Source organism: Pseudophryne corroboree, unplaced genomic scaffold (assembly GCF_028390025.1).
Source record: "Pseudophryne corroboree isolate aPseCor3 unplaced genomic scaffold, aPseCor3.hap2 scaffold_613, whole genome shotgun sequence".
Taxonomy (NCBI): Eukaryota; Metazoa; Chordata; class Amphibia; order Anura; family Myobatrachidae; genus Pseudophryne; species Pseudophryne corroboree.
Genome location: NW_026970209.1, coordinates 157667 through 169823, shown reverse-complemented (window position 1 = coordinate 169823; position 12157 = coordinate 157667). Strand labels below are relative to the sequence as shown.

General features: G+C 49.2%; 1 protein-coding gene and 1 pseudogene across 1 annotated transcript in view; one reads left to right on the top strand and one right to left on the bottom strand.

The window, feature by feature from the left end:
* Positions 1-12157, bottom strand: part of LOC135035818 (oocyte zinc finger protein XlCOF6-like) — a 238389-nt gene that overhangs the window by 128772 nt on the left and 97460 nt on the right. The gene's annotated exons all lie outside the window — the stretch shown is intronic.
* On the top strand, positions 696-815 carry LOC135035824 (5S ribosomal RNA; annotated as a pseudogene).

Here is a 12157-nt window from a genome sequence, read left to right as displayed (position 1 = left end):
GGGTAGTTATTGGTAAACTGAGGGGGAGAGTGCAATGGAACATGTGATTCCTGAATGGCTGCCACCGCCGCCTTCTGGTCAGTTAAATATACTGGTCCGGCCCTCCACTGCTTAGCTTCCAAGATTTTCTGGTGCAAGCAGTGGGAATGTAGGACGGGATAGGTGCAGCTAATCCCCGCAGCTCCTGCCCGAGATCGAGCTCCAGCGGATGGGGGGAATATTGCTGCGTCCCGCCGCTAGCGGGTTCCAGACACTGAGGTAGAATTTTATGCCAGTGTCCGCCTCTCTTGTGCCCGTAATCGAGCTCCGGCGGGTGAAAGTAGCCGCTAACTTCCGCGGCGTGTGTGGTTGCCTGGTAACAGGCTGTGATGATCCGGCTTCCAGGTCACGTGTGCGCACCACGTGACCATGTGGGTCCTGACGTATGTTTCGCTGATAGGCTTGATCACAGGACGTGGTTTTGTTATCTATATACAATTAACTGGTGTATAGTACAATACAAATAAGGAAGAATTCACTGTGATTGGATATTTATGGCTTTGATACTTTCTTGCCATATAATTGTCATATCCAATCTGCACTTTTTGAGCCTGCCGTCTAAATGTGTGTCTGTCCCCCTTTTTCATTTTTCTTGTTGAAAATATGAACGATTTCATTTCTAATACAAAGTGACACATGTAAGGGCTAGCTTAAGAAATTGCGGACATACCCCACTGGAGATGCCCAATCTCGTCCGATCTTGGAAGCTAAGCAGTGGAGGGCCGGACCAGTACTCTGATGGGAGACCACCTTGGAACATCCTGGTACTGAAAATAAATTTTGCTGCCCAAGTCTAAGTCACAGATGGGTACTCGGATTCATATGACCCATGATTTCATTCCCTGCAACTACTTTTTCCATTTGGGATTTTTGCAGTATGAATGATGGTCATATATTATATTCATATATATTAATCTGACAGACACCATTGAGACTAGTAGGTGTCCCACCCTTTTTTTGTGAATTCTAAAGTTTGTCCGGCTTACATTATATTATAAGCAATTTTCGCTAATTATCCATTAAATTGACATAGATATTTTTGCACATAGTCTTGAATCACACAGAACTAGTTTTGAACTCCGATAATTCTATATTTTAATAGGAATTCAATAAAATCATGATTTTACCAGCCTAAGACATGTACACAACTTAGTTCCTCTGAGTTAGAGTGCTTCCAAACAAGAGTCAACTTCTTTTTCCATTTCTTTTTTGGTATTTTTCTCAATATATTTTTTGACTCATGGGAGCACCACTGAATGGTAACTATATTTAGTGCACCTTAGAAGATATACCATCTTATATGCACAGTTACCTTAATCTGAAGCAATTCTATAACATAAAATTCAGTTTCTCAGAGGACATTACTCAGATTACTTTTCGTACAAAAATTGTTGCTAGACCGGTGCGGCTCCCACAAACCCCCTTTTTTTGACCGTTGGAGATGTCCAAAGGGTCTGACTGCACTCCATTCACGGAAACCCTGGCGGAGGGATTCGTGTACAAGGCCTGAATCCCTGCAAGAAATTCCCCCTGAAAGCCAAAGTGAGCAAGGGTTTCGAACATGAAGGGCCACCCTATCCTGTCAAATGCTTTCTCCGCGTCCAGAGAGACCAAGAGAGCAGGAGTACGTGTTAGGTTGATGTAGTGAGCCAGACTAACAACACGTCTCGTGTTGTCTCGGGCTTGGCGGCCAGGGATAAATCCCACCTGGTCATTATGGACCAGGTGGGGTAAGACATTCAGTCGGAGGGCTAAGATTTTTGCGTAGATCTTGATATCCGTATTAAGTAGCGAGATAGGTCTGTAGTTCGCACAGTTGGATGTGTCTTTGCCATCTTTGGGAATAACTATAATCTTAGCCTCCAGAGCCGATTTGGAAAAAGAGGCTCCCTGTAAGACGGCATTGAAGAGGGTTGAGAGGTGGGGCGCCAGTTGGGGGAGAAAAGATTTGTAATAGGCGGCCGTGAAGCCGTCTGGACCAGGGGCCTTGTTAAGTTTTAGGGATTTGACAACGGTGGCAATTTCTTTGTCGGATATCTTTGAGTTCAGTTAGGCGGAGACCGATGAGCTCAGAGTAGGCAGGTGGCAGTGAGACAGGAAGGTGCGAATGGCCCCAAGAAAGTCCGGGCTTGACTGAGTGGTCCCATGGGCATTATACAACTTCTCGTAGAAGCGGGAAAAAGTGTCAGTGATATGTTTGGGGTCATTTGTTTTCTTACCAGAGGATGACTGGATAGACATTACGTTGTTCCTTGCGAGTTTAGCCCGAAGCCTAGAGGCTAAGAGCCGATCTGCCTTATCCCCTTTTTCATAAAAGAATTGATTGAGCCATTTTAAGCTGGTTTCCACCTTTGCCGTCAGTAACATATTCAGTTCACCCCTGGCCGCAGACAGGGAAGAAAGGTCTGCTTCGGACCCTGTTTGTTTGTGTGTCAGTGAGAGGGAAGTTACCAGGTCCGAAAGCTCCCGAATGCGTCCGGATCTGGCCTTCTTATTATAAGATGAGGCATTGATCAGGCAACCCCGTATTACCGCCTTGTGAGCATCCCATAATAACATCGGGGGAACCGACGGAGATATGTTTGTCTCAAAATAATGGGAGATTTCGGTGGCTAAATGGGCTTTCGTTTGGGGGTTAAGAAGGAGTCTATCGTTTAACCTCCACACATGGTAGCGGCCGGGAGGATGCGGACCTGGGACATCCACAGTGACCGGTCCGTGGTCCGACCACGTGTTAGGATGAATGGAGGTGTCAAGGATACATTGAGCGGGTGTTAGGCGCCGGGGTCCGCTCGTCGGTGCGGCCCGGCGCCTAGCAACCAGGGACGCCGGGCGCGTGCAGCCGCCGGCTCCCTGGCAACGCTAGACGCCGGGCGCACGGAGCCGCTCTGACCTTAGCAACGGGGACGCCACGTTCAGCCGCGTTCCCCGTTGCTGGGTCTGTCCTAATTTGATTATGATGTGCTGGCCGTGCAGCATGCAAGCTGCACGGCATTTCCTGTGATCACCCGGTCTGGATCTTGATTGGAGGGTTCCTGAATAAAGGCACCCTCAGGACTTCCTACAGACGCCGGTGATAGCTTCCTGTTTGCCTGTGTCTGCTACAGAGAGTTTCCAGTCCTGCTCAATCCGGTTGTTCCTGTCCTCAGAGATCCTGTACTCGGAAGTTTGTCATCTATTCCTGGAGTCTGACCGAGCACCTTTAACATCCTGTGGTGTTCGTGAGTCGCGGCTCAGCCGTGTGTTGCGGCTTGTCCGCTACTGTTTATTATTTAGTTTATTTGTGTTCTGGAGCTTTTGCGGAGGATTCCGCTCCCACAGATCCACTCTGGTATCCAGCGATGCTGGATAGGAGTAACGGATCAGTGGATCTTTGGTTGTCCTTTTCCCTGGCGGCTAGTCCGCACATACCTTTGGTTTAAGTTAGTTAGCTTGTAACCCCTGGCCTGGTTGCTTAGTCAGAGGGCCCCTTGTTATCACCCTGTCTCGGATTTCCCTTTGTCTCCCATTAAGACCTGCGGGGGCATCGGGGTTGGGCAGACATAATCCGCCCTTCGAACGCGGCTGCCATGGGCTCAAGCAACCATAGTCTCGCAAGGGATTTCTGATAACACGGGCGAGACAACGGAGTTAGGGCGCCAGGGGTTACTAGGCTCTCCTGCTCCCACAACCAGCATATCTTCCCAGTACTCAGACCTCTGCCATAAGATCTCCTCTGGTCTGGAGTACGGGAATCATAACATTATCACCGGCCAGACAAAAGAAAAAAAATTTTTTTTTTTAACAGGAGTTAATTTTTTTTCACTTATTCAGTTGGGAGATTTTGTCGGCCTTATGAATCCCGCCGGTGTTGGGCCAAATCCTGGCCAGCTTCTAGTTAGTCAGATTCAAGAACTTACTCAGATGGTTCAGGATCTGTCCCTCCGGGTGAGGTCACAGGAAGATCTGTTACGGACTTCCCCGAGGGTCATCCCTGAACCAAAAATGCATCTGCCTGACCGTTTTTCTGGGGATAGAAAACAGTTTTTTAATTTTAAAGAGTCTTGTAAACTTTATTTTCGTTTAAGACCAGTCTCCTCAGGTACGGAGGCTCAGCGGGTTGGAATTATTATTTCTCTGCTTCAGGGGGATCCTCAGACCTGGGCTTTTGGTTTAAAGACAGACGATCCGGCCTTATGGTCTGTAGACGCCTTTTTAAAATCTTTAGGGCTATTGTATGACGACCCTGATAGAGAGGCGTCCGCTGAGAGTCAGTTGCGTGCTCTTAGACAGGGTAGGAATCCCGCAGAGAATTATTGTACGGAGTTTCGCCGTTGGTCGAACGACTGTGGATGGAATGACCCAGCCCTGCGCAGTCAGTTTCGCCTCGGCTTATCTGAATCTATAAAAGACAGTCTCCTTCAGTATCCCGCTCCTGAGACTCTCGATAAACTCATGGAGCTCTCTATTAAGATAGATCGTATGCTCAGAGAGCGGAGGGCTGAAAAAGGGGCATCTGTCGAGTCTACTCCTTGTGTTCCTTCCATTCCTGTAGACATGGAGGAGCCTATGCAGATAGGTCTCTCCAAATTGTCTCCTGAAGAAAGAACCAGGAGGCAAAATTCTGGTCTTTGTTTATACTGTGGAGGTAAGGGACATTTTGCCCGTAGTTTTCCGAACAAGTCGGGAAACTTCCTGACCAAGTGAGTTGTGAGGGGGTTCACTTTGGTCTGCAGCTCATCTCCTCAAATAATTCACTGTTAGTTCCTGCTAAAGTTTCCTTTGGCAGCCTCTGTTCCTCGGTCTCTGCTTTTGTGGACAGTGGAGCTGCAGGGAACTTTATGGATTTAACATGGGCCAAGGCCTTGGGTATTCCTCAGTTAACCTTGGGTAGGTGTGTCACCATGCATGGTTTAGATGGGAGTCCCTTGTCCAATGGGGTTATTTCTCTATGTACACCTCCTGTTTTACTCTCGGTGGGAGCCCTGCATTCTGAAAAGATTGAGTTTTTCCTTACCCATTGTCCAGCAGTTCCTGTGGTTCTGGGTCACCCTTGGCTGGCCTTTCATAATCCCATCATTGATTGGCAGTCGGGGGAGATCTTACAATGGGGTACCATCTGTAATAAAGAATGTGTTACGCTTCCTATCCGAGTAGCTGCCGCCGTTCCTGCACCCATTCCTGGGGAATACCAGGATTTTGTTGATGTGTTTTCCAAGGGCAATGCGGATATTCTGCCTCCCCATAGGCCTTATGATTGTGCCATTGAGCTAATTCCTGGTGCCACGTTGCCTAAAGGAAGGTTATATGCATTGTCTGGTCCTGAAACTGTGGCTATGAATGAGTATGTGAAAGAAAGCCTTGGGAAAGGATTTATCAGGCCATCTAAATCCCCTTTAAGTGCAGGTTTCTTCTTCGTAGAGAAGAAGGATGGTTCACTCAGACCCTGCATTGACTTTAGAGCTTTGAATAAAATCTCAGTAAAGAATACTTACCCTCTGCTGCTGATCTCTGTCCTCTTTGATCAGCTACGTTCGGCTGTGATTTTTTCTAAGATTGACCTAAGAGGAGCATATAACCTCATCAGAATCAAGTCAGGGGATGAGTGGAAAACAGCATTCAGTACTCAGTCAGGCCACTATGAGTATCTGGTTATGCCATTCGGCCTGTCTAACGCTCCGGCAGTTTTCCAGGATCTCATTAACGATGTGCTCCGTGAATTTCTTGGAAGATTCGTTGTAGTCTACTTAGACGATATTTTGATATATTCTGACTCTGTAGAACAACATGTTACCCAGGTGCGTCAGGTGCTAAAGAAATTACGTGAAAATCACCTATATGCCAAGCTGGAGAAGTGTGAATTTCATGTCACGGAGGTATCCTTTTTAGGGTACATTATTTCCCCTCGGGGATTCCGTATGGAACCAAAGAAGCTCCAAGCCATCCTTAGTTGGGCGCAACCCACCAACTTAAAAGCAATTCAGCGCTTTTTAGGGTTTGCGAACTACTACAGAAGATTTATTCACTCTTTCTCTGACCTAGTTGCTCCCATTGTGGCACTGACTAAGAAGGGAGCAGATCCTACCAATTGGTCATGTGAAGCTGAGTTATCTTTTCAGGCCTTGAAACAAGCCTTTGTCTCAGCCCCTGTCCTTAGACATCCCAACCCAGAATTGCCTTTCATTGTTGAGGTTGATGCCTCGGAGGTTGGAGTAGGGGCTATCCTTTCTCAGAAGGATCCAGATTCCCTTGAATTACATCCTTGTGCCTTTATGTCCAGGAAATTCTCATCTGCAGAATCCAACTACGATGTTGGTAACCGGGAATTGCTGGCTATTAAATGGGCTTTCGAGGAGTGGAGGCATTGGCTTGAAGGAGCGACCCATACCATTTCAGTTTTGACTGATCACAAAAATCTTCAATACATTGAATCAGCTAAACGACTGAATGCCCGGCAGGCTCGTTGGGCTTTATTTTTTACTCGTTTCAAATTCATTATCACCTTCAGGCCAGGTTCCAAGAATACTAAGGCAGATGCCCTGTCACGCAGTTTTCTTCCAGTTCAAGACAACAGTCCTGTTACTCCCATACTTCCGTCTTCAGTCATTCGGGCAGGCCTCACACAGGATGTATTTACCCAGTTAAAGCTGCTTCAACATCAAGCTCCTGGAAATACTCCTGCTGGTCGTCTTTTTGTCCCTGAGTTTTTGAGAGCAACTGTTTTGACGGAGTTTCATGATAGCAAAGTTGCCGGGCATCCGGGAATCGCTAAGACTTTGGAATTAGTCTCCCGCTCAGTATGGTGGCCTGGTCTTTCCAAAGACATTAAAGAGTTTGTTTTTTCGTGTCAGGTCTGTGCACAGCATAAAGTTCCCCGTTCTTTGCCTATTGGTCAACTTATGCCCTTGAATGTTCCCCTTAGGCCATGGTCGCACATCTCCATGGATTTTGTGGTGGACCTCCCTCTGTCAGCCGGATGCCGAGTCATATGGGTGGTAGTGGACCGTTTTAGCAAAATGGCCCATTTCATTGCTCTTCCCCGATTGCCATCTGCCCAGGGATTGGCAGTCTTGTTCCTCCGCCATGTTTTCAGACTCCATGGGTTACCCACTGATATTGTTTCTGATAGGGGTCCACAATTCATTGCTCAATTTTGGAAGTCTTTTTGTGCTTCGTTAAAGATGAAATTATCTTTAACGTCCGGCTATCATCCCCAATCCAATGGGCAGACTGAGCGAGTTAACCAATCTCTAAAACAATATTTGCGTTTGTACTCGGCCAAACTCCAAAATGACTGGTCTGAGTTTCTTCCATTGGCGGAGTTTGCTTATAATAATGCCTGTCATTCCTCCACCAATGTGTCTCCATTTTTTGCAGTTTTTGGTTTTCACCCCAGAGCTAATTCATTTTTTCAACATTCCTCTGTCTCCTCTCTGGCCCTGACCTCTCATCTTAAACTTATTTGGAAAAAAGTGCACCTGGCTCTCAGAAAAGCAGCATTCCGGGAAAAAAGATTTTCTGACAGGCTCCGGCGGCCGTGCACTTTTAAAGTGGGAGACAGGGTGTGGTTGTCGACTCGCAACATTAAGCTTCGACAAACCTCAGCCAGATTGGGTCCTAGATTTATTGGACCATTTCACATTATCAAAAGAGTCAATCCAGTTGCTTTCCGGTTACGTTTACCAAAAACTTTACGGATCGGAAATACCTTCCATTGCTCATTGCTGAAACCATATGTTTCATCCAGTAGATTTCCTCGTAAAATATCTCAGGGGAGATCACCAATAAATGTACAGGGTCAGCAGGAGTTCTTGGTGGAGAAGGTTCTCGATTCCAAGTTGTCCCGGGGTCGGCTTTATTTTTTGGTACATTGGAGAGGTTATGGGCCAGAGGAAAGGTCTTGGGTCCTGGATGAGGATCTTCATGCCCCGAGGCTCAAAAGGGCATTTTTTCGAGAATTTCCTCAGAAACCTGGCTTTAGGGGTTCCTTGACCCCTCCTCAAGGGGGGGGGTACTGTTAGGCGCCGGGGTCCGCTCGTCGGTGCGGCCCGGCGCCTAGCAACCAGGGACGCCGGGCGCGTGCAGCCGCCGGCTCCCTGGCAACGCTAGACGCCGGGCGCACGGAGCCGCTCTGACCTTAGCAACGGGGACGCCACGTTCAGCTGCGTTCCCCGTTGCTGGGTCTGTCCTAATTTGATTATGATGTGCTGGCCGTGCAGCATGCAAGCTGCACGGCATTTCCTGTGATCACCCGGTCTGGATCTTGATTGGAGGGTTCCTGAATAAAGGCACCCTCAGGACTTCCTACAGACGCCGGTGATAGCTTCCTGTTTGCCTGTGTCTGCTACAGAGAGTTTCCAGTCCTGCTCAATCCGGTTGTTCCTGTCCTCAGAGATCCTGTACTCGGAAGTTTGTCATCTATTCCTGGAGTCTGACCGAGCACCTTTAACATCCTGTGGTGTTCGTGAGTCGCGGCTCAGCCGTGTGTTGCGGCTTGTCCGCTACTGTTTATTATTTAGTTTATTTGTGTTCTGGAGCTTTTGCGGAGGATTCCGCTCCCACAGATCCACTCTGGTATCCAGCGGTGCTGGATAGGAGTAACGGATCAGTGGATCTTTGGTTGTCCTTTTCCCTGGCGGCTAGTCCGCACATACCTTTGGTTTAAGTTAGTTAGCTTGTAACCCCTGGCCTGGTTGCTTAGTCAGAGGGCCCCTTGTTATCACCCTGTCTCGGATTTCCCTTTGTCTCCCATTAAGACCTGCGGGGGCATCGGGGTTGGGCAGACATAATCCGCCCTTCGAACGCGGCTGCCATGGGCTCAAGCAACCATAGTCTCGCAAGGGATTTCTGATAACACGGGCGAGACAACGGAGTTAGGGCGCCAGGGGTTACTAGGCTCTCCTGCTCCCACAACCAGCATATCTTCCCAGTACTCAGACCTCTGCCATAAGATCTCCTCTGGTCTGGAGTACGGGAATCATAACAGCGGGCTCTGAGCTCAGAAAAATCATGTCCAATCTTGTGTAAACATCATATATGGGGGAATAGTATGTGTAGTCCTTATCATTCGGTTCCTTCACTCTCCATGCGTCGAAAAGAAGGTGATGTGATAGTAGAAGGTTCAGAGCAGCTGCGTTACGCGTGTGAGAGGGGCGCATAGATCTGGGCAGGGGTTTCGATCTGTCTAGGGCACTGTCCAGAGTCACATTAAAGTCCCCCCCCAGTACCACGTTACCCCCGTCTGTGCAGGGCTAAGAGGTTATTTAGGGAGTGGAAGAAAGGGGCCTGAAGTTGGTTTGGGGCATAAATATTTAAGAATGTGTAGGGGGACCCATTTAACAGCCCCACTAGAAGCAGGTATCTACCTTCAGGGTCCCTCAGTATTTCAGAGGGGATGAAATCCAAGTGTCTAGCAAAGAGTACTGAGACCCCCTTCTTCTTGCGTATGGGGTCGCAAGCATGGAAAGTGTTTGGGAAGGATTTTGACCTAAGTTCTGGATGTGACTTACCGGTAAAGTGGGTCTCCTGTAGAAATACGATGTCGCCTCTCAGTTGTTTAAGGGATTGAAATAAAAGAGAACGCTTACGTGGGCTATTCAAACCTTTCGTGTTCAGAGTAACTATTCTAAGAACCATGGTATAGGAGCGGAGCTCTCTTCACGTGGCAGCGCATCAGCGGAACCCTGAAAGAGACTGAGGAAAGAGAGGGGGAGAAGGACAGAAAAAGATGGGGAGAAAGAGTAGGAGAACAGATGAGGAACAGGCATGAATTAGTACCAATAACTAGAAGACAAATCAAATCCATTCTCGCTGGTCGGACCCAAGGAGGAAATAGACCCGCAGGTCCAGTTCGTCCGACGTCGACCCTGAGGGTCGAGCGGGGGGTGGATGGACCTAGCAGCTCAGAGAGGGGACCGGGTCCCGTGTGTGAACAAACTCGGTTAAAATTTACACATTGCCATTAGTATGCTAAGGGAGCTATAGGGGGAGGGGGGGGGGGGGGAGGGGAGCAGAGGCGATGGGGTAAGGGTAAAACTTGGCATGGTAATCACATAACAACTGTAGTAACAGTAAAACTCGGTTGAAATAGATAGAGAGGGCCCGAATCAGTCGGGTCACCCGGGACCGGAGCCCACGCGGCCACCCGCATAGAGCCCCGGCCCCCACACGGTAAACTTAGTAAGGCAATAAACGGTTAACCGTAACTAGCCCGAGGGCCCCACGCCCTTCGGGGATCTCAACATGGCTCAAAGAGATACCCTAAGGACCTTTAGAAGGCTAATACAATCGTCAAGTCCTTGTAGGAAGAACCACTAATGTTGGATCATGTATCTAGAGAGGCATGAGAAGTAGTTCCGACGGTGGTCCAATTTGGGGATGGGGCTGTGAGGGAAGGGCAGGTGTTGACTGGTAGAGAGCTTTGAGGAGTGGTCTGGGGGCCGGAGATGTTCAGTCGGTGGAGAAGCTGAAGGGCCTCGTCGGGGGATCTGGCGGAGAGGAATTTGCCATCTGCCTTGACTTGGAGGGCAAAAGGGAAGCCCCACCTATATCTGATGTTGTTGTCTCTCAGGGTTTTGGTTATGTCCTTTAGCTCCCTCCTTCTATTTAACGTGACTGGCGACAGGTCCTGGAAGATCGCGAGATCAGAGCCTTCAAAATGGATAGTCGAGGACCTCCGGGCTTTCGCGTAAACTTGGTCTTTGACCACAAAGTAGTGAAAACGCAGGGTTACGTCTCTCGGTATTTTAGCATCTTGGGATCTAGGACGTAGGGCCCTGTGAGCCCTGTCAAGGAGTAGCATGTCATCCGGGATGGAGGGAGCAAGTGAGCGGAAGAGGCGGAGTAGATAGTCCGTGAGGTGGTTTTGTTCCACCGTCTCGGGGACGTTACGGATTCTAAGATTGTTCCGACGCCCTCTGTTGTCCAAATCTTCTTGTTTATCCGCTAATAGCATAACGTCTGTACGCATTTGGGTTATCTCCTGTTCTGATTCTTGTTGGAAAGCGATAAGCTCCTCTTGTTTCCGTTCGATAGCATCGACCCTGGAGCCCAGACTGTCCACGTCTGTTTTCAGACCTGAGATAGCCTCCTGTACCTCCGCACGTATTGATTTTTTAATATTGCGCATTTCGGACAGGAGAAGGGCGACGTCCGCTTTTGTAGCGGGGGTGGAGGAAGAGTCTTCATCTGAGTCTCGATCAGACGTCGCTGAAGCAGGAGGAGTCAAGGAAGTTTTCCTGGTGGACGGTGGAGCAGAATTCTTGAAGTAGCCCACCAGGTTGTGGGTGTTCGATTTTTTACCCCCTTTAGACATAGTGGCAGAAAGACGTGAGGTAATATGGTAGTCAACACCTGGGCGGGGTAGCTCCTATAGCATTAGAGTCACACACGGGATCGGGTGCATAACGTATCGAGATCACATGATAGACGTTTCACAGATGGTGATCAGGAAGGTTCAGTCGGGTGCACTATGATGTGTAGGTGTTAATCAGGCCCCAACGCAGTGGGTGTATGCTCCCGGCCCACGGAAAAGTTGGAATCCTCTGGAGGCCGAGATGTCCGTTAGGGTCACCCAAGGCCCCGTAGCTGTTATATGTGAGGGGGAAAGGGAGGGCTCCCGCGGTGGGCTTTGAGAGGTCTCGTCTTGTAGGGTATTATAGCCCCTCCGAGGTAGCACCAGCCCGTGGGAGCACAATTTAGCCTTGGTAGGGTATATTAAAGGAGAGAGGGCAATTGCAGGGTGAAGTGGTCGCTGCACATCAGGTTTTCCCCCCTCACAATTTGGCGTAGTGAGCAGCAGTGCCGAGGTACTGGGCACGGGGGTCTAGGCGGGGGTTCTGAGGGGTGCTGGGAACCCAATCCCCCAGCGGCGTTTTCAAGATGGCCGCCGGGCTTCACGCACTCTTGCCGTGCGGCACTATTTTGTGTTCGGTGCGATGAAGAGGTAGAGGTAATAGGGCCTCTTCTAGGTATGTAGCCGCCAGCCGAGCAATCAGGAGCGGTGTCAGAGGCCGCAAAATCTATCCGCGGGTCCGGCCCCGCAATCGAGGTCCCGGTCTGAGGCCCGCCGCTAGGCCGTGTCTCGCGGGAGCTCCGGGGACCGCTTCTCGGGTCCGCGGCACGGAGCAGGTTACAGCAG